Raw genomic sequence first — 14,488 nt, forward strand, 5'->3', positions numbered from 1 at the left:
CCAGCATTCTTGCCTGGAAAATTCCATGGGCAGAGGAGCCTGGTAGGTTGCAGTCCATGGGGCCATAAAGAGTCAGACATGACTGAGCGCGCAGGTAGGCACACACCCACACACACACACAGCACTTATTACTACTTGATGTTTCATTGCTTTGTGTGAGTCTATCCACATTAGAATGCAAGCTCTGTGAGAGCTAGAACCTTGTCTTTCTTGTGTTTTGCCATACACACAGAACCTAAAAGGGTGCCTAGCACATAGCAGGCACTCAACATTAAATAAATTAGTACAAGATATGATCTTTGAAATCTGGGACCATTATGACTCATAAACTTCTACATAATTTTCCCAATTGCCTAATGACATTGCTACATATCTTATGAGCTCTCAAAATATGATTCACGATGATGAAAGCATAGAAAATAAATTTCCTGTAAAAATTCTGGAGAGACAGGGAAAGAGAAGATCTTAATGTTTGCTTTTATCTTAATGAAAAGCAATTTTTTTCATTTTTTTTTGTTTTAGGGGGCATGAGGGGCCTCCAAATTAAGTTTCAGATTTCATTCATTACTTCTACTACTCTTGGTGAAATTTTCCAATGAAAATCTGTTATGATAAATCTAATAGTTACACTAACTGCAGTCCACCAAATATGGGATTCTCGTCTAGGTCTGGGGTTCAGACCTTTGAACCAATAAGTGGTTGATGAGTCCCAAGGGCAAAGCCTCCCTCACACCCTCAGTCTGTCATACTGATCCTCTCCCCCTTCTGCCCTGCGAACTATAGAAACAGTGAGTATTTACAACTATTTGAGAATTCTTCTCTTCCATCAAGAAACAATGTCAAGAATTCCACGCCCTGAAGAATTTTCTAGGGTTTTCGAGTCTCTATTATAAAACACTTTTCAAAATATAGGTTATAGGCGCTTTTCTATCCACTTTGTATAACTCAAATAGATTGTGTAATGCCTCATGAAGGGCCTGGATATGCACCACCCACATCTCCAGTCTAAAACTAGGTTATGAGTAAAATGAAAACTCTGCAAAAAAAAAAAAACCCTCTGTTTCTCATAAAGTCCTCAGCTCGATTCATATCTCACAGGCATGGAAATCCAGATCATGTAAAGAGGTCAAGAACCTAAATAATTATTCAGCTCGTGATGAACAGCAACAGACACTCCCTCTAAAATTGTGGAAATTCTCATTTCCACACTGAAGCCAAGAGAACACAGGCATGACGTCAGCAGGCAAGAAACTGAAAGGGTACTTTCCTTATTTACCTGATAGTTCTTGCCCTATTTCATCCTGAACAAAAGCAAGCCTGCCACACCTAGGGTTCAGGGAATTTTAGGGTGGAGGAGGGGTAGGATGGAATGGAGAGGCTTTATCTAGTCTGGGAAAGTGCCCAAGTGAAAACAATTGAATACCAAATCATTTTCCCATGAGGCTGGCAGAGTTCTCTATAGACTGTTAAGTTTCAACCATTCTGCAAACTCTATGAAGACATCTTTAAGGCTCTACTTTTTCCCCCTCTGGGGAAATGTCTTCACTCTAAGAGGTTAGCCCAGGAAGATAACATTATCTTCAGACCACAACAACAAAGCCCCTAGTCCCCTCATATTGAAATTCCTGTGCTCCACCCTAATTGAGTTTAGGAAACTGATAAGACAGCTGTGAAAATAGAGCGAAAAACATTCTCTCTCATTCAAATCAGCTGGCACAGTTTTCACTTTTGAAGAAAAGACCAGGAGGTTGTGTTTTTTTCCATTTTTTTAAAAAATTGGTAATGGACCAAAACACAGCTAAGCAACCACACTTATATTGTTGCAAAATCAATTTGTCAACGCATTAGCTCATACGTAGCTCATTTAAAACTGTATTATCAATATCTTAAAATGTCCACAAACATAGAGCGAATAATACAACAAACCCCACATACTCGATACCCAGCTTCAACGATTATTCACCTAAATTCATTCCATTTTAATGTTTGTATAATAAGACACACAATTCTGCTGTGAGAAATATGCCCATGTGTCTTATAGGTTATAACATGTGTTATGATACATAATAACTTCTTCAGAGTTTTGGGGCAAAAGAATAAAAATTCACAAATTCTGGCTAATTGGCTGCAACTCTGACTGAACTATTGAAAAAGCTCCCCTATACAATGTTTTAAAAGGCAGTTTTATCACTTCCAAGTTAAAGAGTATCATTAAAAACATCGGTCAAGGAGAGGTCTTAGCCTTCCTTTAATGAACAAACACACAAACGATAACTGTAAAATTATTAATTACCTTTAAATGCAAATAGGGACTTCTAAAGAAATGAAAGATACATTTATCAGCTCAGGTTACCATAACATCATAACTGGGTGGCTTAAATAACAGAAATTAATTTTCTTACAGTTTTGGTGGCTTCAAGTCTGAAATCAGGGCGCCGACGTGGTGGGGCTCGCTTCCTGGTTTGCAGACGACCCGGACTAGCTGGCTGCTCAAGGCAGAGTGAGAGCGCACAAGCTCACTGCTATCTCTTCTGATCAGACACTGACTCCCCTTATGGATCCCACCCTCCTGACCTCACCTGAACCTAATTATCTCTCAAAGGGCCTCCTTAAGTACCATTGCATTTGGGGTTGGGGCATCAACATACAAATTTCAGGGATATGCAATTCAGTTCATAGCACAAGATTTTTTTACCCCCTTCACCTTAAGCTCTTTTCTTTACAAGTTACAATTATGCAGACATTATTTATTTGCCTAGCAAATCCTTGTAATTCTGGTGCAAACACAAACTTTGGACAAGTTCAGAACAAACATCACAAATTCCACATTAGATAAATTTTATGGGAGAGGTTTTACAGCATGTGAAGTAACTAACCAGTTAGTACCTGTCAAACTGTTACTCTCCTCTTTGGGGAAACATTTTCCCCCAAATAAACTGATCAGTCCAGTTCAGTTCAGTTCAGTCGCTCAGTCGTGTCCAACTCTTTGCGATCCCATGAATCACAGCACACCAGGCCTCGGAGTTCACCCAAACCCTTGTCCATCGAGTTGGTGATGTCATCCAACCATCTCATCCTCTGTCGTCCCCTTCTCCTCCTGCCCCCAATCCTTCCCAGCATTAGGGTCTTTTCCAGTGAGTCAACTCTTCGCATGAGGTGGCCAAAGTATTGGAGTTTCAGCTTCAACATCAGTCCTTCCAATGAACAACCAGGACTGATCTCCTTTAGGAAATAAACTGATAAGGGGCAAAAATAATGAGCAGGTAGGGCTTCCCAGGTGGCTCAGTGGCAAAGAATCTGCCTGCCAATGCAGGAGATGTGGATTCGATCCCTGGGTCAGGAAGAACCCCTGGAAGAGGAAATGACAACCCACTCCATATTCTTGCCTGGAAAATTTCACGGACAGAGGAGCCTGGCAGGCTATAGTCCAAGGGGTCACAGAATCGGACACGACTGAGCAGAAGCACAAGCAAGCCGGCTTTCTGAGTGTGCTCCTGGACCTGAAGGTGGGGGCAGGGTGGGGAGGGAAAAGCCGATTTTACAACAAACAGGCTATTTTAGGGTTTATGGAGTTACTTATCAAAGATTACCTAATGATACTCAAAAGAAATACCAAGAGTTTCTAAACGCAGCCTGAATTTAAACCCTGCTTGTGCTTTTCTAACGAGCAGTAATTTTTTTATTAACTGAAACTAGGATGCTTACCAAGAACCTGGAAAAACACCAGGCTCTCAAAATTCCCCTTGAGTCTTCAAGTGGGCAATTCATTATTCTGTTCCTGTCCCGTGGATGCCCAGCTGTGGGTGGCTGAACTCTCCGGCAAAGGTGACCCCACTTGGAGAAGTGAAGTCCTGATTGCAGAGTGCCGCTGAGAGCTCACCTTGGGATGAAAAGGGGCATCAGTTCTCTTCACAAGGACTGTCTGACTACAGATGAAAGTGCTTTGGGGACTCAGGGCCAAACCTCATGAACTAAGTAGGGGGGGAAAAGGTACTTTGTGAAGGGTATTTGAGTTGCTGATACCATGCGATATAACTTAAGAATGATCTGTAACTGACCATAGTGAAACTTTGTCTTGACATTTTCCCAAAAATGGGAAGCAAATATTGAAAGTCACTACTGTGTATAAAATAGATAACTAATGAGAATCTACTGTATAGCATAGGGAACGCTACTCAATGCTCTGTGGTGACCTAAAGGGGAAGCAAGTCCAAGAAAAGAGGGATATATTAATCCATATGCAGGGAGCTGATTCACTTTGCTGTACAGCAGAAACTAACACAATGCTTGAAAGCAACAATGTTGTTCTTTAGTTGCTCAGTCCTGTCTGACTCTTTTGCAACCCCAGGGATTATAGCCCAGCAGACTCCTCTGTCCATGGGATTTCGTAGACAAGAATATTGGAGTGGGCTGCCATTTTCTTCTCCAGGGAATCTTCCTGACCCAGGGATCGAACTCATGTCTTCTGCTTGGTCAGCAGATTCTTTACCACTGAGCCACCTGGGAAGACCAAAAAGCAATGATACTCTAATTTAAAAAAAAAGAAAATCAGAATGCTTAGGTTGAGAAGTAACAACAAATTAAAACTTTAATATGGCTCATTATTATATATAGTCTTATTTTATTATTGTTTGCGAGGCTAAGAGTGTGGGCTTGGGATTTCATGAAGTTCTGAATTCAAATCTTGACTCCGACATTCAGCACCTACGTGACCTCAGACTAATTTCTAAGCCTCCCCGTTTCTCCTTTGTTTTTTTAAATCTATAAAATAGAGATAATACTACTACCTTCACTAAGTAAGGTAAGGAATAAATAAAATAATATATATAAACAGCTTGGCAAAGTATCTAGTATAGAATAAGAGCCAAATAAGTGACTACTATTATTAGTGTAGCATAATTGAACTTCAACAATTATAATTAATTCCACTTGCAAAAATCTGAGTAAAAGATGGCCTTACATACTTAACAACCAGAAACTTCTTCTCAAGGGGAGGGAAGTGAAGTTTAAAAACTCTTGTCAGTATTAGTTTGCATATCTTTGGGGGATACTGAAAGGTAGTAAGCAGGTCTTTTATTTTTAGCACTTTCTAGTATCCTTCTCGGAGAAGGCAATGGCACCCCACTCCAGTACTCTTGCCTGGAAAATTCCATGGACGGAGGAGCCTGGTAGGCTGCAGTCCATGGGGTCGCTAAGAGTCGGACACGACTGAGCGACTTCACTTTCACTTTTCCCTTTCATGCACTGGAGAAGGAAATGGCAACCCACTCCAGTATTCTTGCCTGGAGAATCCCAGGGATGGCGGAGCCTGCTGGGCTGCCGTCTATGGGGTCTCACAGAGTCGGACACGACTGAAGCGACTTAGCAGCAGCAGTATCCTTCTGGTTCATAGATTTGGGGAGCTTATTTGCCACTTACATAAGAAGCTGTGTCTTCTTGAAGTCTCATTTTGCAGCAAATAGTGGGAATATTTACCAAGCATTTTTCAAAAATAAGAGGTAAGAAATTCAAGGTTCTGGGGATACATATTCAGGGCAACAACATAAATAAGGAGTCTCAACATAATCGACAAAACCACTAAAAATAATAGTTTACTTCCCCAGTGATGTAGGAGTTGCCTGAATGGGCTTCTCTGATGACTACAATCACAGTGAAAAGACCAGCTTGAGCTGATGGTAACCCCTGGGGTGCGCCCAGCGAGACAGCCCAGCCTAGATAAGCCTGTTTCTCATGTATGGCGAGAAAAGCAGTGTTTGCCTCTGAGAGTGTGAAATTCATCTGCAGATTTCAAGGGGGAAGCTGGAGGCCGAGGATTAAGTGAGAAGACACGAAATCTTTTGGTAAAACATTGTGAAGTGGTAATATGAAAATGACACTCTCGAGTCCTATTTCCCATCCGTGAGGTGCTTGAGAATAGTTGCTTTGATGAAGACGAGGAAAAAAATATTCATGAGCCAGAAAATGAGAAGTGTAAGTCTGCTTTGTGGTCTCCTTCCTCACTACAAACATGTTCTGTGTACTAAGAACTATGAATGAGGTGGTGGAAAATTCAGCATTTAGGAATGGTGTAAATCAAGGTTCACGAAGGGAATTCTGGAACAGGGGGTGATTAGAATATTGTGCTTTGTCAGTGTGAAAGTCTTGCCACTGCTGCAGTTAGTCTTCTATTAATAGTGTATCTCTGGGTAGGGACTGGTGATCCAGTGGATAAGAATCCGCCTGCTAATTCAGGGGACATGGGTTCGATTCCCGGTCAGGGAAGATGCCACATGCCTCCGAGCAGCTAAGCTTGTGTGCCATGGCTACTGAGTCCACAGCCTAGAGCCCCTGAGCAGCAACTGCTGGAGACCATGTGCCTGGAGCCTGTGCCCTGCAACGAGAGGCCACCGCAATGAGAAGCCTGAGCACTGCAACACAGAGTAGCCCCCGTCTTTGCAACTAGAGAAAGCCCACGTGCAGCAATGGAGACCCGGTGCAGCCAAAAATAAATACATTTAAAAATACGTATAACATACATCCCTGGATAGAATTATGGCATACTGGTGCCAAGAGGGCTCTTGTTGTTGTTGTGAAAATCGCTCAGTTGTGTCCGACTCTTTGTGACCCCATGGACTATAGAGTCATAGAGTTCTCCAGGACAGAATACTGGAGTGGGTAGCCTTTTCCTTCTCCAGAGGATCCTCCCAACCCAGGTCTCTCACATTGCAAGTGGATTCGTTACCAGCTGAGCCACAAGGGAAGCCCAAGAATACTGGAGTGGATAGGCTATCCCTTCTTATATTTATTCTTATATTTATTTAAATTCAGTCAGTTCAGTCACTCAGTCGTGTCCAACTCTTTGTGACCCCATGGACTGCAGCATGCCAGGCTTCCCTGTCCATCACCAACTCCTGGAGCTTACTCAAACTCATGTCCATTGAGTTGGGGATGCCATCCAGCCATCTCATCCTCTGTCATCCCCTTCTCCTTCTGCCTTCAATCTTTCCCAGCATCAGGGTCTTTTCAAATGAGTCAGTTCTTTGCATCAGGTGGCCAAAGTAATGGAGTTTCAGCTTCAGCATCAGTCCTTCCAATGAATATTCAGGACTGATTTCCTTTACGATGGACTAGTTGGATCTCCTTGCAGTCCAAGGGACTCTCAAGAGTCTTCTTCAACACCATAGTTCAAAAGCATCAATTCTTCAGCACTCAGCTTTCTTTATAGCCAAACTCTCACATTCATAGATGACTACTGGAAAAACCATTGCTTTGACTATATGGACCTTTGTTCGCAAAATAATGTTCCTGCTTTTTCATATGCTATCTAGGTTGGTCATAGTTTTTCTTCCAAGGAGCAAGTGTCTTTTAATTTCATGGCTGCAGTTACCATCTGCAGTGATTTTGGAGCTCCCCCAAATAAAGTCTCTCACTGTTTCCATTGTTTCCCCATCTATTTGCCATGAAGTGATGGGACCAGATGCCATGATCTTAGGTTTTCTGAATGTTGAGTTTTAAGCCAACTTTTTCACTCTCCTCTTTCACTTTCATCAAGAGGCTCTTTAGTTCTTCTTCATTTTCTGCCATAAGGGTGGTGTCATCTGCATATCTGAGGTTACTGATATTTCTCCCAGCAATCTTGATTCCAGCTTGTGCTTCATCCAGCCCAGCATTTCACATGATGTACTCTGCATATAAGTTAAATAAGTTATTTAAATTATCCTTAGTATAAATGTTATCTTAATATGTGCACAAATGAAACTAGGTGCAGGTTTTCCCAGGTAGTTCAGTGGTTAAGAATTCGCCTTGCAATTCAAGGGACACCTGGTCTGGGAAGATCCCACGTACCGCGGAGCAACTAAACCCGTGGGCCACAACTACAGAGCCAGCAATCTGAAGCCCGTGAGTCACAGCTACTGAGCCCACGTGCTGCAACTACTGAAGCCCTAGAACCCGTGCTCTGCAACAAGAGAACCCATTGCAATGGGTAGCCAGCCCCTGCTTGCAGCAATCAGAGAAGGCCCATGTGCAGCAACAAAGACCCACCGCAGCCAAATAAAGAAATCTATAAAAAAAAAAAACTAGGTGCAAATTCCTAAAAGTTATAGTTCTTATAAACCAAAGGCGTTTTAAAATAATAAATTTAAATAAAACTAAGGAGCCAATGATATTTAAATAAACAGTACTAATTTAATGAGATGAATGATGCTATTTTGCAGCAACTCCATAACTGATTACAGAGTAAACAGGGTACTGATTGCCACAGGGCAGGCTCTTTTGATGTTGGTGCATTTATGAAATGATCTCTCCATTTTTCTTTATTTGAACTATTAGATTACCTTCATTAATACAGTGGTAATGCATTATTTCCATACTAAGGCCAACTCTATTCTTATTTGCCTGGGAAAATTAGGAATGCTATGTCATGCCAAAATGATCACAGACACAAAGCAAACAGGAGCAAAATCCTGAGACAGTACTCAGTGATAAAGTATTCATCTTACTCTTAATTAAAATGTTCTATATCTGCACTGTCCAACATGGCAGCCCTGGCCACATGTGACTATGGAGAACTTAAACGGGACTAGTGTAACCCAGGAAAGGAATTTTTATTCAATAATTAATTTTCATTTAAATAGACATATGTGGCTAGTGGCTACTGCATCGGACAGGGCAGCACCCTAGTTCACGTATTTATACTTTTTTTAGATTATCATTAAAATGAAATCACTAGTTGTTTGAGTAGGGCAATGTATTTAACCCCTCTCAACCTCACTGCCTTCTTCTATAAATTAGAGATAATGAGATATAATGCATGTAACACTTAGTACAGTGTTAGGAACAGAATCAACACTCAATCCCTAGAGATGTGAATGGGTGAGAGGCCAGGAGGAGGGTTGGCGTTTTTTCAAAGTCTCCATCACGGGCCCTTCAAGCCACCTCTGAGTGTGCTTATTCTTTGAAACATGCAGTTGGGACTTCCCTGGTGGTTCAGTGGCTAAGACTTCGTGCTCCCAAAGCAGGGGGCCAAGGCTCCCTCCCTGGTCGGGAAACTAGATCCCACACATTACAACTAAATATCCTGCATGCCACAATGAAGACCAGGTGCAGTCAAATAAATAAATAAAAATAAGTAATTTTAAAAAGAAATATGCAATTTTCTCCATTTTATGTGACATGCTAATGAAGGCATATTTAGACAGCATTACTATATTTATTCATCTATAACAGGCAAACTAAGCAAAACTAGAGAAAAAACAGTGTTTATTATGCACACGTAGCTTTGATTAGTCACCTACCTTCCAATTAGATTATCCTCCTGATCCCCTTCTGTATTGAAATTTTGAAGCTGCCAGTGATCTTAACTCATAGATGCATTGAATAGCCAAAGTGTTTAGACCTCACTTTTATTTCTTTGAAAAACAGGAAGCCCAAAGCCCTCTCAGGTTGTAGTGGACCATTATGAAATGGGTTACATCATACTACAGTACTTCCTGCCTCTCTTGCTGCTCCAACAGGGAATGCTCTTCCAATCCCCAGGCCCAGCTCACACCCCATGTGCACCTGGCAAACATTCAGCATCATTTTCCAAAATCTGCTCAAGCTTCACCTCATTCATACCACCTTTCCTGACTCTCCCAGGTAAAATTTATCTTCTCTATCTCTGCTATCACCATGTACTCGATACCGACTTCCATCATAGCAACCCTAAGTTTTCACATTCATTTCACATGTATTCTCACTTTGTGTTATGGACTGAATTGTGTTCCCCACGAAAAAGATGTGTCGAAGTCCCAACTCCTTGTACTTCAGAGTATGACCTTATTTGGAAATAGGGTTGTTGCAGATATAATTAGCTCAGAGAAGATGAGGTCATATTGGAGTAGGGTGGGCTCTGAATCTATTATGATTGGTATCCTTAATGGAAGAGAAAAAGAGAGACACAGACAAAAGAGGGGAGAATGCCATGTGATGATAGAGGCAAAAATTGAAGAGCTGCAGTTATAAGGCAGAGATTGCAGGCAAACCACCAGAAGCTAAAAGTCTGGGAAGGATTCTCCCATGTGAACTTCAGAGGGAGCATGGCCTGGCTCATACCTTGATTTCAGACTTCTAACCTCCAGGACTCTGAGATAACAACTTTCTGTGTGTGTGTGTGTTTTAAAATAATAGTGACAGGGCTTCCCTAGTGGCTTAGATGGTAAAGAACCTGCCTTCAGTGCAGAAGACCCAGGTTTGATCGCAAAGAGTCTGACATGAGAGATGATTTTCCTATTTAGTTTTTGGGCTGCATTAGGTCTTAGTTGCAGCACTTGAGATCTTTCATCTTTGATGTGCCACACGGGACCTTACATTGTGGTGCACAGACTCTCTAGTTGTGGCGTGTGGGCTCAGTAGCTGCCATGCATGGGCTAAGTTGCTCCATGGCACGTGGAATCTTAGTTCCCAGACCAGAGATCGAACCTGCGTCCCCTTGCGTTGCAAGGCTGCTAACTACTGGACCACAGGGGAAGTCTCAAATTTGTTTTTTTTTTAAGCCACTTAGTTTGTGGTACTTTGTTATGGCAGCTCTAGCAAACATCTTACTAAACCACAAGCTCCTTAAGGACAAGGATCTTATTTGATATATTATTGGCTGTTGTCACAGTGTCTGAACCAATATGTTGGATGTTTAAATAACTGAACACACAACCTATTCCTTGGCCCCTGGTGGCTCAGACGGTAAAGAATCCACCTGTAATGCAGGAAACCTGGGTCCAATCCCTGGGTTGGGAAGATCCCCTGGGGAAGGGAACAGCTACTCACTCCAGTATTCTTGTCTGGCAAATTCCATGGACAGAGGAGCCTGGCAGGCTATAGTCCATGGGGTCGCAAAGAGTCGGACATGATTGAGTGACTTTCACTTCACTTCTTCAATCTGGTCTCAGATTGGAACAGCAGAAAAACACTTTAAATACATTCAGTGCTGCTGCATATGGCCACACAGGCTAGGCACTGCATGGCTCCAGAGTTGTGTGATGTGGTGACCTTCAGTTGTTTATTATTGTATAACTAAATCTACATAAGGAAAGTCAATAGAGCTGTGAACCTCCAGGCCATCTGTTAGAAAAACACTACTATTGGGAGGTTCAGCTCTTACCCAGCCTAATAGGAGAAGCCATAAATAATTATCCTCTAGATAGGGAATCAGTGAACTACAAACTTGGGCCAAGTCCAGCCTGCTGTCTGCTTTTGTAAATAAAATTTTACTGGAACACAGCCACACTCATTGATATACATATTGTCTACGACTGTGTTAGTCCTACAAAGAGAGAGTTGAGTGGTTGTGATGGATAGTGGTTGTGATATAAAACCTAAAATAGTTCCTCTCTGGTTCCTTACAGAAAGAGTTTGCAGAGCCCTGCTCTAGATAATAGACATTGGTAGACTTTGCCAGAATATTTTATATTAAGTGGTAAAAAATCCCACCTTGAAACTGAAACCATTAATTTTATCACACTTTGAAAGATTCTACATTACTACTGTTAATATCAGCATGCCAGAAAGAAAGCTATGTGTAGAAAATAATTCATTTCTTCCTCAAAAATGGGATCCAAGGTTTTATATATATATAAGTGTATGAGCTTATTTATGTGTGTATGTGAATAGGGAGTGTGGGTGGAGTAAATTTTCAAGCAGCTACAACATATGCAACTTACAAAATTAGGTGCTCTATAAAGGGAATTTTTTGAACCATGTCCAGCTCCCCAAAAGGGAGAGAAGAGAGAAATGGATGGAGACCTGTCATGAAGTCCAGGAGGAGAAATGTTATTCCAATGTTTATGAGAACAGTCCTGCTTACAGTTTTATTCTTTCTGGAAAGTATTGTAAGAAGTCTTTGACATTTCTGAGAAGCCCCTTATGCATCAAGTACATGCCATATGACCCCATCACCCTGACCTCAGCTGATTGGGCCAAGGCTGGACACCTGATCCAAAGGTCAAAGACCAATGTAATGGCCTGATCTGAGGACTGTGTTCAATAGGGTTGAGTACTGGCCATACTAATCTCATGCTCACTCTTGGGGAGTTTAGAGACTTCTGGAGATAGTTAATCTATGTACCAAGATTAGCAACAGTGGACTTCCCTGGTGGGACAGTGGATAAGAGTCTGCCTGCCAATGCAGGGGACCCAGGTTTGATATCTGGTCTGGGAAGATTCCACATGCCATGGAGCAGCTAAACTGGTACGCCACAACTACTGAGCTCATGCTCTAGAGCCAGGGAGCCACAACAAGAGGAGACACTACGATGAGAAGCCTGAGCACCACAACGAAGAGTAGCCTCTACTCACCGAAACTAGAGAAAAAGCAAGCGCAAAGCAACAAAGATCCAGTGCGGTTCCCCCCTCTCCACAAAAAAAATTAAATAATTAAAGTAATATATATATATATAATAGCAAGGCAAAAATAGAGTGTATTTGTCACCACAATGACAGGACAATTGCTACCTAAGGGATAGGTAGAAAACCTGCTCACAACAGCAACACTGCATCCTGAGTGATGCTGCCATTTCTAGAGGTACCACTGGGGCGCTGTCATCAACCTTTGTCCAGTCTGTTCCATTTTCCTGTTACCACTTGAGGTTTAGTTCAATGGGTTTAGTTCAAGGTCAGCTCAACTTCTGTACTTCATCATTTCATCCACTCGCTTCCCATCCTCTGGACCCTTACCTGACTGTCCTTTATTTGTAACTGCCTTGCAAATGCTAACCCTCTACCAACCCAACTACGTACTTCTCTACTGTCTCTTTGTGAGTAGTTTAGGGCTTACTCAGCCCTAAATACATTACCTAGCCACCTAGTATTGGTGCATTATAAATCATAGTTTTCATCCTAGGCCTGTCTATTTGGAATTCCTTGTATGTATGCATATGTGACTCATTCTCCTATTCCTCAGAACTAATACTGCAAAGCTTCCATGCTTCCCAGGCTTCCAACTCCATTGCTCACCCTATATCCAAACACAGAGAAAACAAAGGTATCTGGCACCTATTTCCAGACTCTCCCCAATAACTGAAGTAAGCCTGTACCTTTTCTTTCCTGCTTTCCTGTTTTTAAGGAAGAAGTGAAGCTACTCTCATTCAAAGCTAATTCCTCTACCTGTGCTCCAAATCCCAAGACCTTCCATTCTTGATTCAAGCCTTGTTTCTACACATATTATTCCCTCTCATTCCTGATCTGTCATTTCTCCCTTGTCCACGGTCTCTCTCCTTGTGCATAGGTATATGCTCATCTCTCACCTCTAAAAAAATCCTTCATGACTCTTCATAACCTTCTAGCTAACATCTTATCAAGTCATTCATTTAAAGGCTATTCATCTTAAAAGGTATGGGAAATTCTGCTCAATATGGAGAATGGAGGTAATTTGAAAGAGCCCCATTTCCAAGTCCATGCACATAGAAATGCTGCTTAAAATATACTTAACCATTTTTTTTCTTAAACAAATGAGCTCAAATTGTGTAAGAAGTCAGGAGTAAGATCATAGTGATGTAGGGTGGGCCTCTAATCCAGTTTTTTTTTTTTCAGTATTTAATTCTTTCCACTTATAAAAAGAAATTTTTAGTGGAGTATAGATGCTTAACAATGTTGTGTCAGTTTCTACTGTACAGCAAAATGAATCAGCCATACGTATACATAAATCCTCTCCCGTTTGGACTTCCTTCCCATTCAGGTCACCACAGTGCATTCCATAGAGTTCCCTGTGCTATACAGTATGTTTTGATTAGTTATCTATTTTATACATACTTATCAATAGTATATATATATATATATATATATATATATATATATGTCAATCTCAGTCTCCCAATTCTTCCCACCCCTCCCCTTCCCCCTTGGTATCCATACACTTGTTCTCTACATCGGTGTCTCTATTTCTGCTTTGCAAATAAGATCATCTATATACCATTTTTCTAGATTCCATATATATGCATTAATGTACCATATTTGTTTTTCTTTTTCTGACTTACTTCCCTCTGTGTAACACTCTCTAGGTCCATCTGTGTCTCTACAAATGACTCAATTTCATTCCTTCTTATGGCTGAGTAATAAGTAGTCCATTGAATATATGTAACTGTAATCCAGTTTGTTGGGTGTCCTTGTGAAAAACGAGGTCATGTGACGAGGCATAGGGAGACCTCCACGTGACAATGCAGGATTGGAGTGATGTATCTACAAGCCAAGGAATAGAAAGGATTATAGGCAAACCAGGGTAAGCTAGGACTGGGCAAGCAAGGATTCACCAACAGGTTTCAGAAGAAGTATGATTTTGGATGTTATGTGAGAGTTGGACCATAAAGAAGGCAGAGTGTTAAAGGATTGATGCCTTTGAACTCTGGTGCTGGAGAAGACTCTTGAGAGTCCCTTGGACTGCAAGGAGATCCAACCAGTCTATCCTAAAGGAAATCAATCCTGAATATTCATTGGAAGGACTGATGCTAAAGCTGAAGCTCCAATACTTTGGCCACCTGAT

The 14,488-nt window shown here is 41.5% G+C and overlaps 1 long non-coding RNA gene across 1 annotated transcript in view; it reads right to left on the bottom strand.

The window, feature by feature from the left end:
* Nucleotides 1–6,178: 6,178 nt before the first annotated feature.
* The window catches only part of LOC145541106 (uncharacterized), a 39,673-nt gene continuing 31,363 nt past the window's right edge, over nt 6,179–14,488 (bottom strand). The window contains exon 3 of the long non-coding RNA XR_014078778.1: nt 6,179–7,664. This is a non-coding gene — a long non-coding RNA (uncharacterized LOC145541106). The remainder of the gene's footprint in view (nt 7,665–14,488) is intronic.

The sequence above is a fragment of the Giraffa tippelskirchi genome, chromosome 3, assembly GCF_054371585.1.
Source record: "Giraffa tippelskirchi isolate mGirTip1 chromosome 3, T2T-mGirTip1v1.2.pri, whole genome shotgun sequence".
Classification (NCBI taxonomy): domain Eukaryota; kingdom Metazoa; phylum Chordata; class Mammalia; order Artiodactyla; family Giraffidae; genus Giraffa; species Giraffa tippelskirchi.